This window comes from Pteropus medius, unplaced genomic scaffold (genome assembly GCF_902729225.1).
Source record: "Pteropus medius unplaced genomic scaffold, Ma_sr-lr_union100, whole genome shotgun sequence".
Lineage (NCBI taxonomy): Eukaryota > Metazoa > Chordata > Mammalia > Chiroptera > Pteropodidae > Pteropus > Pteropus medius.
In genome coordinates this window covers 11,236,646-11,260,041 of record NW_024345601.1, presented here as the reverse complement: position 1 = coordinate 11,260,041, position 23,396 = coordinate 11,236,646, and the positions used below count along the sequence as shown (strand labels likewise).

The window sequence follows — 23,396 nt, the reverse complement described above, 5'->3', positions numbered from 1 at the left end:
GTCAAACAATACATAAAAAGATGCTCAGCATCACTAGTCATTATGGAAATGTAAATTAAATGAGATATCTACCATTCCCACTAGATTAACAAAAATAAACAAAACAAAACTGATCAATGTATTGGGAAGGATATGGAGCAACTGGAACTAACACAGAAAACAGACTGATAGCTTCAAACGGTGTTAGACATACCATAAGACACAGCTCTTCCGCTCCTAGAAACATACCCAAGGGAAGTAAAAGCACATGCATGAAAGCTCATACATTAATATTCATAGCATTGTCTGTAATAAAAACTAGACTCAATTCGTATGTCCATCGAAAGATGAATGGATAAACAAATTGTAGTAAGCAGTCCCTCGCCTTATTCGCAGTTTTGCTTTGTGCAGTTTGTTTCCCACAGTCAACCGCAGTCTAAAAATACTAAAAGGAAGATTCCAGAAATGATTCATAAATTTAAAATTGTGCCCCATTGTGAGCATCGTGATTAAATCTCAAGCTGTCCTACGCTATCCCTCCCAGGATGTGAAACATCCCTTCGTCCTGTGTCTCCACACTGTATATGCTCACCGCCCATTAGTTACTTAGCAGCCATCCAGGTTATCTACCTGATGAACTGTTGTAGTTCTGCACCCCTCATTTAATAACGGCCCCAAAGGCATTCACATAACTTTTATTACAGTATATTGTTATAACTGTTCTCATTTATTTTTGGTTATTTTTGTCAATCTCTTACTATGCCTAATTTACAAATTACACTTTATCATAAGTATGTATGTATAGAAAAAAACATAGTGTATATAGAGTTTAGTACCATCCATGGTTTTGGGCATTCACCAGGGTCTTGCAATGTACCCCCACAGATAAGGGGGGACTATTGTAATAAAGTGACATAATGCATATAAAAGGCCTAATACAGTACTTAGCATACCTTCAAAAATTGCTTGTGGTAACATTACCATATTTCACTGAATTTAAGACACCAGAAATTGCAAGGTACACCATTATTTTATAAATCATTGAAGAAAAAAAATTGCCAACAAAATCATGACACTATTCTTTTTTTCAAAATTTTAATTTACCTTGTAAAGGATTCTTTTGGATTTATATTGTTATTAGGCATATTAAAAAAATAAAAATATGAGTTCTTACTAAATGTCTTCCATTCAGAATCTTGCTCTTCTGAGTCATTTTTGGACTTAGAATCTCCCCAAACTCCATATTTTGAGCATTTGTGTAGGCATCAGCAATGGTGTGAGAGTGGCCACTTGGAATCATATGATATTTTGCTATCTATACTGTTAGCCATATAAATCTGGTTTAATATCTGCATTGAAAACAAGAAGATGAATACCTGCCACCGCTCCCCAGGAATACAAGGAGTGACAACTAAAATGCATTTGTGGAGTATTTGGGAGTTTCCTGGGAAGAAAGGCACTGTTAGGGTCCAGATGAGGTTACTGGGCCATCCCAGTAACTGGAGCAGCTCTTCAAATTTATGTACTCAGGTTTAGACAATACTCAATGCCCTGTCCCCAAAACCAGACCCTTCCCAGCTCCTACATGGAACAGGAGTTACTATCACAGATCAAATTGCTGTTCAGGTATAATTTTTGTAATGGTCCTGTTACAATTTTTTTGTGTTCTGAATTATGTTCTTACTGCGGCCCCTAATGATTCAAAAATAAATCCTTATTACAATTAAAAGTCTACTGTACCAATGCTTTTTGTTTCCACTATTTTAAAAATTTCCTTTCTTCTATTAACTGAAATAGTAATTAAAGATGAAGAGAGTAAAGGGGGTCAAATTTATGATGACAAAGGAAGACTAGACTTTGGGTGGTGAGCACACAATGCAATATACAGATGATGTACTCTTGAAACTTATGCAATGTTATTAACCAATGTCACCCCAATAAACTTAATAAAAGAAAATTTACTACCACCAAACTATTCAGGAGAAAATAAAAGCCGATATGCTTCTATTTCACATGCCAGACGACAGCCTCTGCCTGACCCTCAAACTAACAAGCTGCTTCTCTGGTTTTCCCTTCCTTGAGGCTACACGGCTTCTTGAAGCACACTGTGAAGATTGCTCTTACAAGGTAGAAAGTACATGCACCATTCAAAGAGCTCAAAAATCACACTCCAGTGGCACTCCCAGGTTCTGACTAATTGGACTGTGAAGGTCAGTCTGATTTAATGAAAGTTCTGAATTACAGGAAGTGGGAAGTCTGGGGTCAGTACTGCTTAGTGGTTATGAGGGCAGGCTCCAGAGAGAGACTGCTGAGCTCAGAAGTGACAGTGGGATCTTGGGTAATAACTTTCCTAAAGCTTCAGTTTCATCCTCAGAAATATGGGGATTACCACGGTACTAACCTCATGGGGTTATTGTGAGCATGGTATTGCCCATATTAAGAGTGAAATAAAAGTGAACCACCATTACTATTATTAGTTTTTTTTATTCTGTTATAATGGACATGCAGTATAGGGAGAATGACAGAAGACAGGACACCTGCACTCTTATTTTGTATCTGCTACTAACTGCTTGTGACTGAACACATCTCTTGATTTCACCCGTATTTCTTTTACTGAAGCAAAATCATGGCTTAATATGAGTTTAAGAATATACAAATAAGGGCATTCAACATAATCACAGTTTGTAGAAGTGGGATCTCAAAACCACTACAAGTTCAAACTAAGTTTCCATGATTTTATATCTGTACAGTAAAAAATCATATCTAGATGAAAGATGACTTTCTAGACATAGAAGAGCCTCTAGACATAATGTGTGTTTACTGAGTGCCTATGAAGTGCTATGTTCTGTGCTAAGCATGGTTTATTCATTCATTCCTTCATTCGATACACATTTACTGATCCTGTAATATGCACCAGGCCTTCCTCCAGGCTGGGGAGATAGAGGGCTGAACAAAATAGACAAGGACCTTGTTCTTATGGGGAAGATGTTTTATTGATGAAGGAGACAGATAATAAAAAATAAACGGATAAATGAACAAGATAATTTCAGATGGTGAAAAAAATGTGTAGAAAGTAAACCAGAGTCACATTTTGAATCAGGGATAGTGGTAACCCACAGCATACCTAATGAGGAACATAATAGTATTATTTTAACACTTAAAAAAAAAAAAATCAATGCTCTGGGTAACTAATAAACTTGATCTATTTGCACAGCTAGTAATGTTCTGGACAGGGATCAGAACTCATGTGTCCCGAGTTCAGAATCCAACATCTTACCAACTCTGCAAATTGGCCTTTGTAATACTGAAATCTTGAGTAGTTAATTCATGGCTAGTACACAGTTATACACCAAGTTAGCCTCAATGACTTATATTAAATTCCAAAGCTGTCAATTCTGAATTAATGAGGCCAAATCAGGATCAGGTGAGGGCCAGGCACAACCAGACTCCAGTAGCAGCGAAACCTTTCCCACTGGGTCACACAGCAGCTGGGGTCATCAGGTACCTTTGTCACATAAAATTCAACCACCATTTCCAAAACAAATATTTAACTGCTTCTGTTGTAAAAATTAAGGCTGAGTTTCTTTTAAAAAAGATGAAGAAGAAGAAATGCAAATTTAGAATGAACACTGTCTTCAAATACATTTCACTGTTCTTTCTGCCTTTTAGTTTGAAGGAAAATTCTTCCAAGGGAAACATTTTTTTTTTCTGCAAGGAGAGGAAAACTTAAAACTTCTCTTTTGTGTAGAAGGAAGTAGAGGAATATAAAGATTTTTCAAGAAAGAAACCCCAACTAAGTTAAAGAAAGGGAGAGAGATCTGTGACTGTCAGTCCATCAACATGGGAACAGCACCTCACGGCACCAAGTTTGTAGAGAAGGCTGAGTATCTGCAAGAACCAATAACCCAAACCATGTTGGGCAAGCAAACAAACCTGAACATAGACCCTGCTGTTTCTAAGGCCATTAATATTTAATTTCTTAATAAACAGATAAAATTATCATAAAGTGTATATCTGATAATATTCCATGAAAAGCTGAAAACATGATGGTTTCAGAGGAGCTGAAGGCAATCATTAGATAGGATTCTAAGTTTGCCACTTTCTCAAGAATGCATGAACATCCAAAACCAAACAAAACGGTAGGTGTACACTTTTCAAACAGAACACAGACCAGAAGATGGGACTGTAGAAATAACACAAACAAGGGTACTGGACATCATTTCAACCAAATAATAGGACATGATACCAGATCACTTAATCACTGAGAAAAAATATACTTTTCAGTATAAAGGCAAAGAAAGGAAGTACCAGGAGAAGTTGAGGGACTGGGTACATACATTTCATGTTAGTTTAGTATGATAATATGTCCTCACTAACCCACAGAAGTTCATTCCCTGAGAACATTTAGGTTGCAATTATCACTGATTTTCCTCCCATTAAGTGAGGTTCTTAATATGCAAATGACTTTTCATTTTAATTTCATACTAAATCAGTATATCCACACAAATCTATTTCTTACCAAGTTTCCAAAATAGAAGCTGCTGTACAATGGCAAAATTAGGACACAAAGAGGAAAAGCAAAGATCACAAGAGGATGAGGAAAAAGAATCTATGAGTAGTGTCTTTGGAAGCTAATAATTCATTTCCAGGAAAAATAGATATTTTCAAATATAATAAGTCCAATGAGTTAGGGCTGCCAAAACTATGAGACCAAAACAATTTCACTGGACCAGAAAACTTTGTAGAGAATATAATTATATTGGGTAATTTTACTTCTATCTAGTCTAAGGAAAAAAAATTTTTTCACGACCACATCCACTGGTCCTGCTTCTGATAATGGCATCCTGATAATTCTTACGAATCCTCTCTACCCTCACTGTTAGTCAAGGTGGTTTGGGAGAAAGTCACTCCACTCTGACTTCTGACTCCAAGGCAGGGTTTGGACTTAGTGGGGACAAAAAAGCTACAAACACATTCCCCACGCTACACTGAGACCAGGAATGGGCACTGTCATGCAACCCCCAAAGTAATACCCAAACCACCGAAATTCATTCCTAAGACTTTTGTGGGAATTCTTGGGTCCTTGAGCATTTTCTGCTGGACTTTGAAATTAGTAGGGTCTAAATCTAAAGGGGTGCAAGGGTTGGGGGTGAGGAAGAATCTTGCCAGGAAAATGGGAGAACCTGCCTATGAATAAAGTCCATGCAGAATATGCAGAGCTGAGAGATGGGAAAGAAATGGCACCAAGATAATATTTTTGAGCTCCTGATCCAGCTGTATTTCTGGACGTTTTAGCTCTACAGGTCAATAATTTCCTAGTTTGCTTGGTACACTTCAAGTTGGATCTCTCTGAGTTTAGTCTCTTTCAAGTAAAGGAACCCTGTTGAAGATACCCACTCTCCATCTGCCATAGCATCTGGCTGCAAATACACTTTAGTCTATAGTGGGGATACACTTAGTATTCCCTTCTGCTAATAGCAACTTTCATGGTAGAAATCCAAAGAAGCTTAATTTCTTTAAATGCATTTGATAAAATTCAAATTTCCCCCATGTGCAGGCCTCTCTTATCTTAGATTCTAGTTAAATTGGGCCAAACTTCTTTTTACTAGTAGATACAAAGAAAATGTGTACTTAAGAGTTTTAATTTGCAGCCATGGTTTCATTAACACAAACTGATGGAAGTACATGGAAATGCTAGGGTCTCTGATTGACTAATGCAGTCTCTCTGAATTTCTGCTGAGACTATTTCATACCTTCTTCACTGTCCTTAAAACTGCCATCACCATTGCCATGACAACCACAATGTTCCTCCTCATACTGAATAACTTTGCCTCCTTCTTCAAAGGCAAAAAGAAAAGGCTACAGGTGGGAATTTCCAGCTTCCCACCACCAAGTCTCCCTGAATCTGTCTCATCCTCCCCTTTACCCCTGTTCTGGGAGGACAGATCTCCTGTCTATTCCTCCATGTGTTCGTCCTGTGGGTTCGTCTCTGAAAGATGTAAATTATCAGTTCTCTCAACTACACCTTCAATCCTCCAACTTACGACTAAATCCTTCCCATCAACATTTAAACATGCTGAAGTCCATCCATCTTTATATAAAATACTCTCCCTCAACCCAACGTCCTATTTCAGTTATATCTATTCTTAACTCTTTCAGTCCTTCACATCAAAATTTTTGAAAGAATTGTCTTCACTCACTGTTCCCTCTATTTACCTGCTGCTCACCATCTCAACATCCTCAAAGGAGAACGAAGGCAAAGTATTCCCCCTAGGGTCACTGTTTGGATAAAGAACATAAACAGGTAAAATATTTCATACAGAGTCTAACACAGTCAAGTCTCAACAAATCCCAGCACTATCATTCACTCATGTATTTATAAAGATTTATTGAGGAACTCTATGTGAATGAAGGGTGTCATATGAGATGTTTTATTAAAAATACATAAAATCTAGCTTCTTCCCTCAAGCCTCTTACAGTCCAGAGGAGAGGGAGGAGAACAGAAAACACATATAATTACACGGCAAGGCATTCCATTTCACAAAATTTAGGCCAAATCAATGACAATACAAGCAGAATTACAGCAGGAGGCCATTCAGGCTGTGGACTACAACACGCCGGCATGTACCATTCATATGGACCAGATGTGAACAGTGCTCCCTGAAGTTTTACAACACTGAGTCCGCAATACAGAGGAACTGAATGGTGAGCCATGAAGTTCTGACTAGGAAGAGCAAAACTGTAACACTCCGGTTTAACAAGTAGAGCAACCAAAGAGGTAAAGAAGGGCTCTGTGTTGATGGTTCAAAGCCACTCAAGACTACTCTTCTGGCTGATAGCTTTCCCCAGATTTCTTCTCTTCATTTCTTTAGGAACACCAGAAATTATGAATATCCTACAGGCAATACTGCTATGACCTCGTCAACTTTGGATCCCCTTCTTGCTTCACAATTCTTGGAAGCAGATGGCCAATTTTAAAACACTTTCCCTACTATCCTAAACAACCTCAATTCATACATTCTCATCAAGGGAACCATCTGGGTTATTTTTGAAATCCCACTACAGCTTGCCCAACATCCATTCCTCATATCCTGCTGATCAAGTATATTTCAACACCCAGGTAAAATTCACTAACAGTTACTGTATACACATATATGAATTTGACTAAGACTAGTCTCTCTGCCCTCAGCATACACTCTCTTCTTTATCCATTTGAAAACTATTTTAGTTTGGGTTTTCTAGCAAGACTTAGACTCATTAAAATCGTTTTTATTGTCCATGCCAATAGATATAATTTTTATTATATTTTCTACAACTTTCCCTACTTTCATAGTATCTGTCCCTTAAAATGATCATGGCATGAACCACATTACAGTAAGTCCTCACTTAACATCATCGATAGGTTCTTGGAAACTGCGACTTTAAGTATGATAGGAAATTAAACCAATTTTATAATAGGCTAATTGATATAAACAAAAATTAAGTTCCTATGGCATATTTTCTGGTCACAAAAACCTCACCATACTTCTAAATAAATACCCCCAAACACTTCCAATTTAAACACTGAAATAAATATGAACTATACAAACATTTAAGAAAGATTAATAAAAACAAGTGAGGATTATTTTCCAACCTGCTGATTCCAGTTCAGGGTAGCAGGGTGGCCAGTGGCTGGAGCATATCACGGCAGCTCAGGGCATGAGGAAGGACCCAGACCTGAGCAGGACATCCTTCCCATCACAGGGCACACTCACACGCCCCCCAACACACACACTCAGAGACATGAACTTGTACCCCAATTACCTCACCTGCACATCTTTGGGATGTGAGAGGAAACCAGGGTATCCAGAGAAAACCCAAACAGACATTGACCCCAGACAGAAATCTATTTTTTTTTTCCCTCATCAACGTTATAACAAAACAATGATATTATTCAAAGACCTGCTGTATTTGAAACAGAGTTCCATTAATGCCTTGGAGGAGATATGGCTTACCAACTGGTCTACCAGTGCTCTAAAAGAATGCAATTGCATTACATGGGTAAATGATTTACTCCTGGGGAATATTTTATCCTTTGCTTCATCACAAGGTCAATTATAGCCTTACTTCTGTCCCATTTTTCAACATGGGATGCATTTAACAGCTGCATGCTTAATTATCTAAGACTCCAATTCGGCACCTATGATTATGTTATCTCATTCATTTGGAAATGACTTTGAGTGCTACTTACTCAGGCTCCATGCCCTTTTACCCATTGTACATAAGGTGTCCTTGTCTGCACTAATAGATGGTCCAATTAATACACTCACAGTTGGCTAGGAAAAAAAGGTTTTTTACAACTTCTGAAGATAAGGGGAAAACAAGTATGGATAGAGCAAGCCCTATTAATGTCCACCCAGATGCCTACTGACTTCCAACTGGCATTACACAGATACTCAACAACTCCACTGGAAGTAGACCTCCAGTGGGATATCTAATGTCCAAAACTAAACTTCTGATTTTTCCTCTATAAACTAACTCCTTCCTGTCTTCCTTTTCTTAGCTGAAAGCAATTCCATTCTTCTAGTTGATCAGGCAAAAACCTTGGAGTCATCCTTGACCCCTCTCTTTCTCTCCTTACCCATACCTAATTCTGAGGAAACACTACTTTTGAAATATATGAAAATTGGGTCACTACTCACCACTTTCACCGCTACAAGCCTGGTCAAAACATCATCATCTCTCATCTGAATTATTGTATTATCCTCCTGGTCAGTCTCCCTGCTTTCACACCTTCCCTCTCTCAACGGACAAGCCAAAGTGACTCTTATAAACTATGTCAAATCTTGTCCTCTGCTCAAATCTCTCCAACAGTTCCCCATCTTGGTCAAAGGCCACAGGGTTTATCCCTCACCTCCCTGACCTTGTCTCTTTTTGATGTCCCCCTCATTCACTTTGTTCCAACCAAGTTGGCTTCCTTGCACTTCCTCAAACAAGCCAGGTATTCTACCTTGAAGCCTTTCCACGGGGTTCTCTCTGCCTGTGATGCTCTCTCATATCTATTCCAGGGTAGTTCTACACAGGTAGTTCCCTCCACTCCTTCAAATGTCACGTTCTCAAGGAGGCATGTTCTAACCTCATTTAAAACTTCACCCTTTCCTGGCACCATTTCGGCACTTCTGATCCCCCTTATCAATCGCTCTATTTTTTCAAAGCACAGATTATCTTCTGACATTCTATACATGTATTTATGTTTACTGTTTACTGTCTGTCCCCGCTTAAGAGGGATTTTTAGCTATGTTCACTGATGTGCCTCCATGTACTGAAGTACCACCCCAAATAAACATAGTGCACAATGAATGCCTGTTGAATGAATGAATGACTAGTTGCGAATGGTCACTGTAAAATCTGTTTCCTATTTTTTATCTAGTCTGTCAAAGGACAAAGCAGAAGCAAGCAGATACCATACTAACAGACAGCAGATCCAGTTATCTCTGTTTACTTTAATCTTACTAGTTAAGCGAATAACTTAGAATCAAGAGTTCTTCTGTTTTACAGTGACATCTACAGTCATTGCATACCTGGTTGATACAGAAAAGAACACTGCATTCAATGGGTAGGCAGTGCTCTGTGTTTAAAATAAAATTGAGGTCTGAAAAAAGGGAGGGGAGTGAATCACTCCTAAAATATCTCACTCTTCCAGCTCAATCAAATAAAAATGCCAGGGACAACTCTGGAATTTTCTATCTCATTTGTTCTTTACTACCTTTTAGTAAGGTACAGGGATAGCATTATTCTCAGTTACCCTGGGTGATTCTAATATTGATTTTCAGCTTTTCCTAGCCATTCTATAAAATGCTTATCATTTATAAGGTTCTTCTTCACTTCTGTGGGCATATGTGCATTCTGAATATTTTATACTTTCCAGATAATATCATATGAAATATGATAACATTCTTTTGAGTTCTCACCTGTGGTTTCTTTTTCTTTTTTGGTTTAATTCAAATGAAACACAAGAGGAAATTCTTCATAATCATCTATTGTTCAAAAAAATATTTAAAAAGTTATTTGCTGAAGCCTAACTACGCAAATATTCCCACCAAATATCCCTAAACTCTCATTTTAAACAAACTTCATACCAGCATAGGAAGTTTAATGTTAGCTTTTTTTTTTTCGAGGATGTAAGTTTAAAAATGCATCTTTCTAAAATAACATTTGCCTTATATTAAATTATTAAGTAAACTGGCTCATATTTTCAGGAAATGAGAAAAACGAACAACACATAAGGATAAAATGATCCAAAACTGTAGAGCAATCCTGTCCTCTAATCCAAAGATTACAAATTCAAAGGCTTCAAGGACCAAGAGAGTAATATAAACATGTAAAATGGTCTGATGAGCGGCGGGGTGTGGTGAGGACTGTGGCAAAGTGAAGACTCCATTATCTGCCTATGGTGGAGGCAGCTGCTACTCAGCCAAAGTGGAAACACGGTCAGTGTTGCTAAATTTTGTATTTGTGTATATACAATTTTTAAAGAGAAGCCATAAATCTGGATTTTTAGAGGGATATTTCACACTACGTATGCCAAACAGAACACAATTAGGCCGTAAGTCGTAAGTCTGGAAACTCGGCATTGTCAAATGTTAGTACCTGCTAGAATTCAGTGTTCTATAGCTTCCAGTTTTGAAAGGACAGCTCAACTAGATTTCACAGACAGTAAAAGTCTCCAGTTGTGGTTCTCCGATTCCTAGTTGTTAGTGCGCTCTAAGTGGCAAGTGTTTCTTTCAACCAGTGTAGGCTGCTAATATGCCAACACAGGCACCACCACAGGAATCCAGGCTAAAGTAAACACAGTGACTCCTTTTGTAGAGTATCTATACATTACCTTTAAAATCCCTTCTGATTATCACCCTAAATGCTTGTCTGAGAATCCTGCCACAAATACATGTGACCAAAAGCTTGAAGAGACCCTGGGTCCCACACTGAGGAACGCCTTGCTTGGACCACTTAGTCATTTCCCTCCCGAGCCTTCCAGTTTTTCTCATTTTTAGGGCATCTGTTACTATGGAAACAAGTGGTGCCAAAGATCTGGGCAGAACTGAATAAAACCCCAGCTTTCAGTATAAAAATCAACTGATGTTCAAGCACGGGTCACATCACTAACCGAGTATATTCATACCAGGTCTGGGACAACAAAGTAGTAGTTGTAAGTTGCATCGAGTAATCAAATAATTATTCTTAATGTTTTCCAAGAAGCTCAGTTTATTTACTTTATTGCTGGAAAACTTGCTTTTGGCTTATCGTTTGCTCCATTACTTTCTCTCTTTTGAGAATATTGTTTACGTTCCTATCCAATACTAAAATTTTTGTCTCTAACCAGAAAGAGTATTAATCTTTCTTACACTAGAATTCAGTGTCTTTCATTTGTAGAAAGTTCAAAATGAACATTAGGGTGAAATTTTTTTTGTTTTTAAGAAAATGGATTAGATCATTGCTAGGTTCCATTCCAGAATTTTAAATCATGGCATTACCCTTTTGCATCTGGACTCGGTTTTTAGCTTCGGTAACATCCAGTCACCCACAAACATTAAAGACCTGACATACGTATGCAGAAATCCAGGTGCTACAGAGGGATACAGAGACGAAGAGACCAGATACCTACTTTAGAAGAGTTCTCAGTCTATGTACAAGGGAGTCAAGTGAAAAAAACATCTAAAGAACTGTGATGAATGTGTTAAGAGGGATAACCCAGACCATATGGGAGAATTTTTTTGGTGGGGCGGGGATAGGGAAGGAATGGTAGCTGCGTAGAAGTTTTCAATGAGAAGGTGATTATCAGATGTTCACCCGAAGGTGAGAATGAAGACAAAGAACAAATAAAAGGTTGACACACGGTCTAATTGAGAAATGTCAAGAGGAGTGGCAGTGGGGACAAGGAAGGGCAAAAACAAGAAAGTTTTAAGTTGATGAGATTTAGGGACTCCTTGCTATGAAGAGAAGGGAGAGTGGAGTTACTTGGAGTAGTAAGAAGATGGGACACAACTTGGAGGCACTGGTAATATTAAAAACTCTTGTAAAGGGTAAATAAATTACTCTTCAACTCGAGTCATGAATAGCTGTTATTGAAATATTATTGGAAAATTTCTTTTGTTTGTTTCCATCTCTCTAAAACCTAGAGAAGAGAAAACACTGTCCTAAAAACCACACAGATGAGGAAAGCTCTCCACTCAGATTCTGTAAAATTCTGTTTTCCTTTAATCCCTCCTCCTTCCTCGGTATTTATATTTTTAGAGGTTAAATCATATCCACGTAGTAACTGTTCTTACTATGGAGGAAGAATCTTTTAAACAAATGAAGTAAAAGTTTTCTACTCTTCCATTCCAGGAAGTTCTCTTCCTAGGTCAGTAAATTGCACTAGAGCTAAATTAGGCAAGAGAGCAACTCAAGATGACAGTTAAAAACAATTAGCTAGAAAATCAGTGTTTTACACATACATTCATTTACATAACTCAAATGATCACGCTTAGAAGCAGAGATCAATTTCCATCCAGAAAACAGCTAAAGGGTTTCTTAAATTGTAACGTCAACCTTAAATCTGAATCTTAATTGAAAAGAGAAGCTAACAATTGTTGACTCTATCATAGATCTTATACTTAGGACTGAAAGTGTGAGTGAGTGAGCCCTAGCCCATATCCCTGTACTTTGTTATTAAAAGTGATGGAACCAAAAATGTTTGGATAAAATCATCTCGACTCAGTTGGACAGTGGGGTAATGGAGGTTTGGGGGTGAACCAGCGCTTTAAGGAAAAACAAATTCACTCTTCATTGCCAATTTACCTTCATCACCAATGACATAGATGGTAATTCCCTTGAAAATTGGCAGAGGGAATCCTATAACTGATATCTGTTTTAAAATTTAAGTTAAATTTGTTTCTTATACAAAAAAATGAATATTGATCTTTGGCTTTGATCATTTAAGTAATCATAATACTGAACACAGCCAGACAGTCAATGCATTTACTTTCCCTTTTCAGGAAGAAATTTGCGTGAACAGAAATGCTGAATCAAAGGATTTGAGAGTCAAAGTGGGTTGATTAACCCAGAGATTTTCAAATTAGTGAAGGTTCTAGGACTCTGAACAAAACTTCTTACATACTGAGTTGCCATATGCCACAGTATTGATGGACAATTGGTTTCAGATAAGCCGGGGTTTGACTGCTTTTCGCTACCCTATGTACCTACATAACACTTTGCTTTGAATTACCTATTTTATAGAGCTCTATGATGATCAATTAAGATACACAGGTAAAATACTTGGATGAGGGCTTAATACATCTTGTGCAATCTACTTTTCTTATAATCTATATTGCTGTTGCACAAGCAGCTAATGTGTATGTATATGCATGTGTGTCTGTCTGGGTGAACAATTGTTACCTTTCTTTCTAAAACAGCTACTCGAGCAGGCCTGATCCTAACATTTGAGGGGGCAAAAGCACAAATGAAGCACAAATGGAGTCTTGATTATTATATATCTAAACATTTAAATATGATAAATCAAGCTAAAATTATCAAATATGTTCTATGTGACTAGCTTGGCAAACATGCCTTCCTAACAATCTAGAAGTCGGGTTTAAATTTAAAATACTTGAATACTTGAAAACACAGGTCAGAACAGGAAGAACCAGCCCCCTGACCCTCCTCCCTGCTCTTTTCACCTTGGCCTCCATCACTATGTATAGACTACAACATCGCCGAGTCCAAACTCCATTCACATCTCCATTAAAGTCTTTCCAGACTGTCTTGGGCTCGGGAGCCTTATGAGAAGGAAGTCCAAGGTGTCAGGCATACAGAGCAGGACCCCAAGGCAGCGAAGGTGGCACATGAACCCTTTGATTGGTGCAGAAGGACTGTACAGGTGCACAGAGGTTTGAGGACATAGCAGCCAAGTTCTTTATGATGAAGTATCCAGGGCACGGGCCTCTCTTGGTTTTCAAGATTCTCTCTGTCCCATTTTTAGTGCAATTGAAGAATAATTACTTTTTTCCCTTCCATTTTTAAGTCTTCTCTCCTCAGGGAAAAGTTTATAAACAGTTATCAAAGTGACATGAACCTGAGCATTAAAATACCTGGTTAGCCACAGACATTTCCTATTTATGATGAGAACTGTAGGAAATATACAAAATGATCTATGGATGATTTTTAGTATTTTGTGCCAAAAGTTATTAGAACCAAGAGCCCAGCATTCACGGTGGACTAAACTCACACATCACTATAGGACTTGCTAAATGTAAAGTAATTCAGAACAAAAAGAAGCCTAGATTTGTGTTGGTACCTCATCTATTTCCAAACTATACTTCTTGCTTATGCTAAACAATTTCTTTCAGGTAATCCTTTCACCAGCTCTTGTCTCACCTGAGAATTGGCTCTCCCCTTCAGAAACCCTGCCCGTATATGAAGATCGAGTCTGAAAAGCTCCACTCTTCAGGACATATTACTGCTGACTCCAGAAGAAAAGAGCATCTCCTGTGTTCTGCACAATGGATCAGCCCTGAGCAGGCTGTTCTTGGCTGTTTCTCTAGTACCTTATGTCTAAATCCTGGAGCTATGTACCAGTTTGCTTCCAAGCCTGTTTTTTGGTGGTGGTTGCTGTCACTGTTTTTTTGTGCGCACACACGCCCTCATCTCTGGCAATTCTTTTAGCTATGTGATAATGGCCTAGCAAATTCTCTTTGCTCAAGTGAGAGTTTCTTTCATTTGCATGCAAACTAACAGTCACTGCTGATACACTTGGCAGAGCCCGACATGAGATAATCAATGAATATTTGTTACATAAATGAATAATTATAACCTAAATGTGTATCACTGCCATATTTATAAAATACGTTTTTTTTCTCTGTTGATGAAACAATACATTATCATTCACTAAATTTTGAAAAATCTGGGCAGCCATAAAAAATAAAATAAATGCCCTCCATATTTCTACCACTTAAGCGTTGCCTAACTTTTTGTTTTCGTTCTAGTTTTTACATATCCATATTTCCATTCCACAAAACATACATCATTGTAATGCAGTAGTGCTTTTGGTTATTTCCACTTAAAATTGTGGTGAAGGTTGTTCCATGTCATTACATAATCTTTGAAATAATCAATTTTAACATCTTTGTAATAGTCTATATTCTGGGGACCTTAAAATACCTTTAACCAGCCCCCCGTTTTTAGTTATATAGATTGCTTAATTTTTTTCTATTACAGAATATATAATAATCTTCTATATAAAATTTTGCCTGTATCTACTTTTTCAGCAAAGATTAAAATAAAAAGCCAGAGAAATAGTTCTCTCAAATAATTTGAACTTTTAAAGGCTTTTCACAAATATTTTCAAACTGTTCTCTAGGAAGATTGTATCACATTTCTTTCTTCCACCAGTAGTAATAATAATGCCTCACTGCATCCTTGTCATATATATACTGACTTTAATATATGTACATTTTGTTTGTTTGTTCACTACACGAAACATGACATCTCATTGTTTTAATTTGCATTTTAGTGATTAATAGTAAGAATATTTATTAAATATGTGTATTAACCTTCTTATTTCTTCCTTTTACTTATTCAGATATTTAGAAAATTATATCAGGGTGTTATTTTCTTCTTACTGATATGCAAGCACTCGGTGTCAATATTTTTCTCCATAATTATTTTCTGCTTTAAACTGTATTTTTTGCATATAAAAGTTTAAAAACATATTCAAATATATCTTTTGCTTTGTGAGTCTTTCCATCAATTTTATACTAGAAAGTCCTTGTCCTAAAATTGTTAAATATTTCCTTCTAGCTTGGTTTCTCACCAGGAAGATAAACTTTCTAACTTATTTGGAATTTAGTCTAGTGAGTCATGTAAACAGAAGTTCTAAGTTCCACGTTTTCTGCATCCTTAGCCAATTTCCTTGTCAAATGCTCCTCATTATTTCAAAATCCTTTATTACGTTTCTTTTTCCAAAACTACCCAAGCCTATTTCCAGGCTATTCTAGTCCATCGAGCTGTTTGACTCTTAGACCAGTATGACACTGCTATGATGATTGCAGTTTGATCATAAGATTTATTTTTTATTTCTGGAAGGAAAACCCACCCCCACATATATTCTTTTGAAAAATTTTCTTGACTATTGTTAAATATTTATTCTTCCAGATGGATGTCAGAATCATTTTGTCAAGTTTTCCCAATGCGATAAAACGAATTAATCATGGAAAAATAACCATTTCATAATATCCATCTTTCTACTCAAGAATAAGGTATGTTTTCATCTGTTCATTTTTTGCTTTATTTGTGTGAGTTAAATTTTATACCTTCCTAAGTTCTTAGATATATCTTATTATTCCCAAGTATTTTCTGTACCGTTACTATTTTTCCTAGGTAATTTATATTTTTGTGGATTCATGAACAGAATCGATTTCTACTGTTTTAGTCAGTAAATACTGACATTTTGGGTAGCCATTGATTTTTGAACATGTATCATTTAACCAACCACCTTACTGAAATCTCTTATTAGTTCTTTTAGGTTTTAGCTGACTTAATTTTGTATCTGTCACTTACAAACAAACTCAAGACACAATGTCTGATTTTTCATTACTTAGGTGAAAAGTTATACTTTTAACCATATGCATTAAATCAGCGGTCCCCGACCTTTTTGGCACCAGAGACCAGTGTTCCTGTGAGAATCTAATGCCTGATGATCTGAGGTGGAGCTGAGGGGGTGATTGTAGTGCTGGGGAGAGGCTGCAAATATAGATGAAGCTTCACTCACTGGCCCGCCTCCCATCTCCTGCTGTGTGGCACCCTTCCTAACAGGTCACAAACAGGTACTGGTCTACAGCCCGGAGGTTGGGGACCTCTGCATTAAATGATACTTTTATTTTAAAAAAATAATCTTTTATGCAAATAATAAAATGACATGACATTGAGGCCACCCCTGGAATCCAAAATGCAACCTGTGTTCCTCTGCTGAACTACATTCATTTCCCCAAGTTACTGGGTCTTGCTATTCAAAACTACCAAAAGGAGCTCTGAATGAGAGACTTTAAGTCACTTCTCACTTGGATTAAACAAGACAAATAAAACAATTCAGTTGGTGATTAACAATTCTGACAACTGTGGAAGAAACACACCAGGAACCTGTTCTCAAATAAAGAACAATTTGTCTCTTATTTTAACCCCAGAGACAATAGGCAGGATGATTTTTTAAATGGAACAAGGCCCACCTAGATACATTTAGAGAGCAATTGCATAGTCTTCTATATATGAGCAGATTCCCATTTCCCCAAATAAACACATTTTATACTTTAAAAGATCAGGATAATAGTATCTACTAATTATTTATTTATCAAATATTTGTTGTGCATCTATCTGATTTGGATTCTGTGTTGAGAAAAATTAAAGGACTATTTATAATAATAAGTAAAGATAGAAACTGATGAGAATCTGGCATATAAAGAAGCTCAATAATGTTATTAATTATTATTACACAAAATATGATTATTATTTCTTAATCTCTAGAAGTCTAAAAGTCTAGTTCACCATTGTCTTCCTAGGGCTTAGCATGGCAAATATAAATATCCAACAAATACTTCTGAAATATTTGTTGACTGACTCACATATTTTTACAAAATCCTCAGTTGTCAGAAAATATTTTGACTCTATTCTTAATGGCTTGCGTAAAACCAATTGTTAGAAAATACATTTGTTAAAGCCAAGAATACCCCTCTTTTGAAGTCAGAATCGGGTTCTAAATCGCTTTTTATACAAGTTAGTAAAAAAAAGTTTCTAAAAAATCAGATCCTCAAATTGGCATGGAAAAATTCTATAAGGGTATTCAATCCTTCACTCATTCACCAAACATTTATTGAGCATCTTTTCATTGCAAAACAAAATAAATGGCCACCACAGAGCTTATAGACATTAAATAAATAACCAAACAAATAAATAGGAAATACGTGCTATGGAAGAAGAGAAGGGTGATGAAAGATTTGGGTTTTGAGGAAGGAAGATCAAAGAGGCCCAAAGGATGAGTAAAGCTTGGACTGGCAAAGTATAGGGTGAAGTGCTTGGGATATTCAAGAAACAGATCAGTGTGATAGCAGCAAGAGGAAGAGATGCCCAAGATGAGGCAGGCCAAGTACCAAGGACTCCGAGAGTCTGTGGAATCTCTCCCAGGAATATATTTGCATTTTACGCAGGATACTGACATGATCTTATCTGTTGTGGATGAAGGATTAGAGAGGCCAAGCAAGGAACCAGGGGTCTTGTTAGAAAGTTATACTAATAATCAAGGTGAGAAATTTGAACTTGAAGTTTGATGTTGGTCATGGCAGGGGTGGAAAGTAGAATCTATCAAGATATATTTAGAGGTATGAGTAGAGGACAAATCTATAAGACTTTGTAATGATTCTGGATATGAAAGGCAAAGAGAATCTCTGGAGGTATCTAAGATGATTCTTGAGTTTCTGGCTAAAGCAACTCCATGGACACTGGTGCCATTTACCAGGATGAGAAAGATTAGAAATTAGAAAGGTGTTAAGATTGGGGTATTTTTGTTGCTGTTGTCATTTTTGTTTAGGTTTGGTTTTTTTTTTTCAGTTTTTTTAATTTTGCTTAGTGTGGTTTTCTGCTGTTTGTTTGGCATATTGGGCTGAACAGTGTTCCCCCAAAATTCATATCTAACTGGAACCTATCAATGTTGAGTTTATTTGGAAATAGGGTCTTTACAGATGTAATCAAGTTAAAATAAAGTCATACAGAATTGGGGTGGGCCCTAAATCCAATGAATGGTGTCCTCATAGAGAGAACTTTGCCATGTGAAGATGAAGGCAGAGATCCCGATTATGCTGTCACAAGTCAAGGAACACCTTATCTTCCCCTAGAGGCTTCAGAGGGAGCATGGCCTTGTCTATACCTTGATTATGGACTTCTAGCCTCCAGATCCGTGAAAGAATAATCTGTTGTTTTAAATTACCTAGTTTTTGGTAATTTGTTATAGCAGCCCTAGCAAACTAATACAGTTGGGAAGATTAAATGAGATCACATGTTTGAACCTGACTAGCATAAAACAGGGCACACAGTATACATTAAATAAACATCCATTTCCCTTCTTCTTATAATGGTCATCACCATTTTTTTGGTGGCTTACATTATGAGTAATCCAAACACCTTCCTATTTAGGTAAGTCTTACCTAAAGTTTTTCTAGGCTTGTTTTACAGATGAGGAAATTGAGGCTTGGGAAAGTTAAATAGCTTGCCCAAGAACACAAAGCTAAAATCAGAAGTCAGAGCTCAAAGTCAGCTGTCTTATTATCAAGATGATGCCATACCCTAGAACACCTGCCTTTCACACCTGCAGCGTTTTAGCAAACTCTGACAAAGATGCATTGCCAAACTATTTACAATGCCTGAAATTAAAACACATTTATTTACAAAGTAACAAATTGCAGGAGCCAATCTCTACACACTCACAGAAGAACAGAAAAATTTTATTCTAAGACCAATGCTCTCAATGAACTTGTCATCAACTTCTATTACTTCCATTAGCAGTGCTTCTGCTTTGCACATATGTATTCAAAGTCACGGCACTATTCAGATTGGACATTTATGACTTTAATTTACTTAAATGTATTTTCCTCAAGCATTCCCCATTTCATTTTGATGATACTGACTCATTTTTGCTACCTAAATAGACTATAAAATAAGTACTGTGTGTAGGGATGGTGGCATCTCTAAACTTTGCAGTCGCAGATGTCCACTCTTTAAATTATAAAGCAAAAAATAAAAGCATATCCTAAATTTACCTTTCCTCCCTAACTCAATAGAACAGATACACAAATATACAGTGACAGAACTGTTATTATGCGGTGTCAATTTCATAGAATTCTAGTGTAGGAAGGGCTTCTAAAGAGCATCTAGTCCATCTAGACTCATGTAAGAGAGAATGTCTACATGTCACCAGACCCCAGCAGAGAAAAAGATGAGCTGAGTTCTGTGAGTTAACTAAGACCCTATGACTATTTCTTGACATAACCCTGTGGAATGCCAGCTTTCCTGATTTCCCCAAAGTGTATTCAGCATTCTAAGCTGTCATCAACTATTAAAGATGACACTTTCCTCTGTGGCTTTGTGCCAATTTCTCTTTTTTCTTTATTAATTTGGCCTTAAAAACCCCACCACAGACAGCCCCACTGTTTCAAATTATCTTAATATCTAATGTTGAATTAACTTGCATCCCATGTTTAAAGCTCCAGATAGACACACATGAGTTCAAGAAGGGCTAACACGCTTCTCCAAACTGGGCACTCATCTCTGGACTTCTCAAGTTTACCCTCCAGGAGGCTGACATAGCATTCAATTTTGACAAGAGTTTGGAACTGAGATCCTCTTCCACACTCTACCCACACCCGTGCCCATGAGCAGAAGTTCTCTCTCTTCATTGCAACCCACCATGCACATACACACCAAGGCAAGTAACAAAGGAAAACACAGCCCTAAAAAGGTTCAGCTACTGCATCTTCCAGTGCACACCTGCCAATAGACAAAAACCATACGGGAATCCTGCCCCGGCAATATGTCCAACACTCCTCAGGAGATGTAGACACCGTGACACCCTCGGGCGTGCGCGGCTGTTATACACAAAGAACTGATGCTGGGATTGCTACTGGTCCGGGGGACCAGCGCACTCCCAAGACTGGTATTCGGGGTTCTCCCCCACGCCCTCCTGCCCGGAGGAAACGAACTATCCTTTATTTGACCCGTGGCGAGCCCAGGATGGATGGTAGCGCATGGGTGTGTGTGAGGGGGACGGGGGGGCGGTCCCCGGAGCCCTTCCCTCCAGCCAGCCGGTCCCCAGCCTTTGACATCTCCTAGGAGATGCACAATTGCGCGCTGTCACAGATGCCCGCTTTGCAGCCTCTCTCAGCAAAGCAAGATGCCCCGGGTCCCAGCCGTGCGCATCCCCGCAAGTGCCCCTCCCCGCGCCCATCTACCCAGGCAGCCCCGCCAAGCGCGCCTGCCTACCTGGTGGCTGGCTATCAGCGAAGCGGCGGCGCCTCATCCCCTTCGCCTCGGCTGCTACATCGCTAGAAGCGCCATGTTCCCAGTCTTGCCCAGCGCACGCGGGGCAACTACTATGGGCTCGGTAGGGGCAAAGAGGGCGGGGGCCGGCAGTAAAGGAGGTGGGGGAGGCAAAGCCAAAGCTTTCTACTCTCCACCCAAGCCTTCCCCAGCTACTGAGCATGCCCAGCTGCCCGGCGTCGCCCCTAGGACTTTCCGTGAGCGCACGCAGCTGTTCCGGGTTTTCGTGGCAACCGGCGGGAGGCTGGCGGTAGCAGCTGCGGGGGGTGGGGGTGGAGAGGTGTTGGGGGAGGGTCGGGGGAGTGTCTACACTCCGCAGAGCCCGAGCTGGAAGAAGCCTTCTTTCGCCCATCCAATCATACTTATCCTCTACCCTCCCCAGTGGGGGCAGCTCCTGCACGCTCCCTCCCCACATGCTCCAGCTTTGCAGAAATTTTGTGCGGGACTTGTGCAGGGCTGAGCTTTGCTTAAGAGAGCCAAGAGTAAGAGGGGGCGGGGCTGAGAGATAGATCCTTCGGCTAGCCTCATTGCCACCACCTGCACCCCGTGCTTCTCAAACTTCAAAGTGCCTGTGAATTAACATGCAGATTCGAATTCAGTTGGTCTGGCCTGAGGCCTGAGATTCTACTAGCCAAGTAAGCTCTCAGGCGATGTGATGCTGCTTGGTTCTGCCACCATACCTAGTGGCAAGGATCTAGAGAAACCCACTCTGTGATCTCCCAGCCCAGAAATGATTTCTGGTGTCCAGAGAGGGCTAACAAGTGAAGGTGTCCCTTGGGGGGGGAGGTCATCACACGCCCTAGGAGGAATCTCAAATTGGCTACTTTCTGACAGAATTCGAGGCTAGTGGGGAGATGGATTTCTTTATTTCTCCATGTTCGCCCTGCTAGTTTGCTAGCAAACTACTTGCTAGTTGAGCCTCTACTCAAATCTGAACCAGTCTGCCTTGGCTGTTCCCTGTTTTTCCTGAACCGGGACAAAAACTCAGACTGAGCATCAAAGTGTCAATTTGTTGTACGTGTAATGGTAAGACTGAGCGTGCCCATTTTAGAAGACTGATAAGAGTAGAGTGTTTATGTACCAACAGTTGACAAGGCTTTCTGATGAGTGATGCTTGAGCTGAAGCTTACCTTGAGATTTATCTTAAATATCTTGAGATTCATCTTAAATCCCCGTTGTCCACTCCCTTCCCAACCCCCAAAGGCTCCAGCATTGTCAAGAGTATTCGCTGTTTACAGTGAGAGACATTCACAAAACCAGTCATGAGTTTTCAACCTTGGAAATGAAAATGCACACCTTTGTCTGTCCTCAGATGCCTTAACAGTGCCCTTACCAGCCAGTGATATTATTGCAGAAATGTTGTAAAAATCAGACCCTGGAGAACCCAAGCAGCACTCCCCAGAGTTGGAGAACTCAGGTTTATTATGCCACAGGTGCCAAAGGAGCTCACGTGCCACTTTGCTTATATAGAGCTTATTTGGCATGAGCCGATTGGTTAATTTGTCCTCAGACTTTACAAAGTGTGAGAGTTGCTAGGGGGTACAGGCAGTTACATTCGTTGCTTAGACAGAACAAGCAAGAGGGAAGACGAGTCTTTAGTTAATTCTGAGTATGGTCAATGCAGCAAGCAATCTACAGAAGCAGAACAAAGAGCTGATTAGCCTTTTGAATGCAAATTCTTCTTCAATATGGTATCTGATCCCATGACTGGATAGCAGATTAAAAATAAGAGTTTGTATATACTGATACTCTATTATGCTCAATACTCTAAACAGTTTTCTAGTTAATGATACAATCTATATCACTTCCCTCTTGCTTGTTTTCCATTCACTCAGTACCCTCAACGTAGTAGATGCTGTATGAAAACAGAAACGGTATGATATATGGATGATTACTTTTCTCCCTCAATATTCCTATGTATAAAGGATAAATATGTCCTAGTACATCAAACCCTGTTTTGTTGTTTAAAGGAATAGGAATGTCTAAATCCATCTCTTAATTCTCTAAGCCACTCACACAGCCCTAATTACCAACCTACCACCCCCACCTTTATTTGCATAAGTATTTTCTATTTTCGAGTTTCTTTTGCACAGATGCAAAAACCAGAAAATATTGTATAGAGGTATTGTTTATTTGTGATTGATTGATATCAATTAAAATTTTGCTTTGAAATACTGAGCTTTAATCACTTAAAATAGCTTTGCTGTTATAGATAAAGCTCATGTTTGGGTGATTGTCTCTACTGGTTAAATACTATGATTATTGTTAGTTGCCTCAAATTCATTTAGGAGTTATGCAACATAAACATTATAAATGAGTAAACT

General features: G+C 38.6%; 1 protein-coding gene across 13 annotated transcripts in view; it reads right to left on the bottom strand.

Annotated features, from left to right (window-relative positions):
• Positions 1-21,328, bottom strand: part of PAK5 (p21 (RAC1) activated kinase 5) — a 250,498-nt gene extending 229,170 nt beyond the window's left edge. For 7 of the 13 annotated variants that reach the window (XM_039874496.1, XM_039874494.1, XM_039874499.1 and 4 more), the window contains exon 1: positions 21,016-21,309. The gene's annotated coding sequence lies outside the window, so the exon portion shown is untranslated. Of the gene's footprint in view, positions 1-6,195; positions 6,259-7,612; positions 7,712-7,787; positions 9,498-21,015 lie in introns of those variants that run through there. The other 6 variants (XM_039874506.1, XM_039874505.1, XM_039874503.1 and 3 more) reach the window with 6 other exon arrangements.
• Between the last annotated feature and the right edge of the window lie 2,068 nt (positions 21,329-23,396).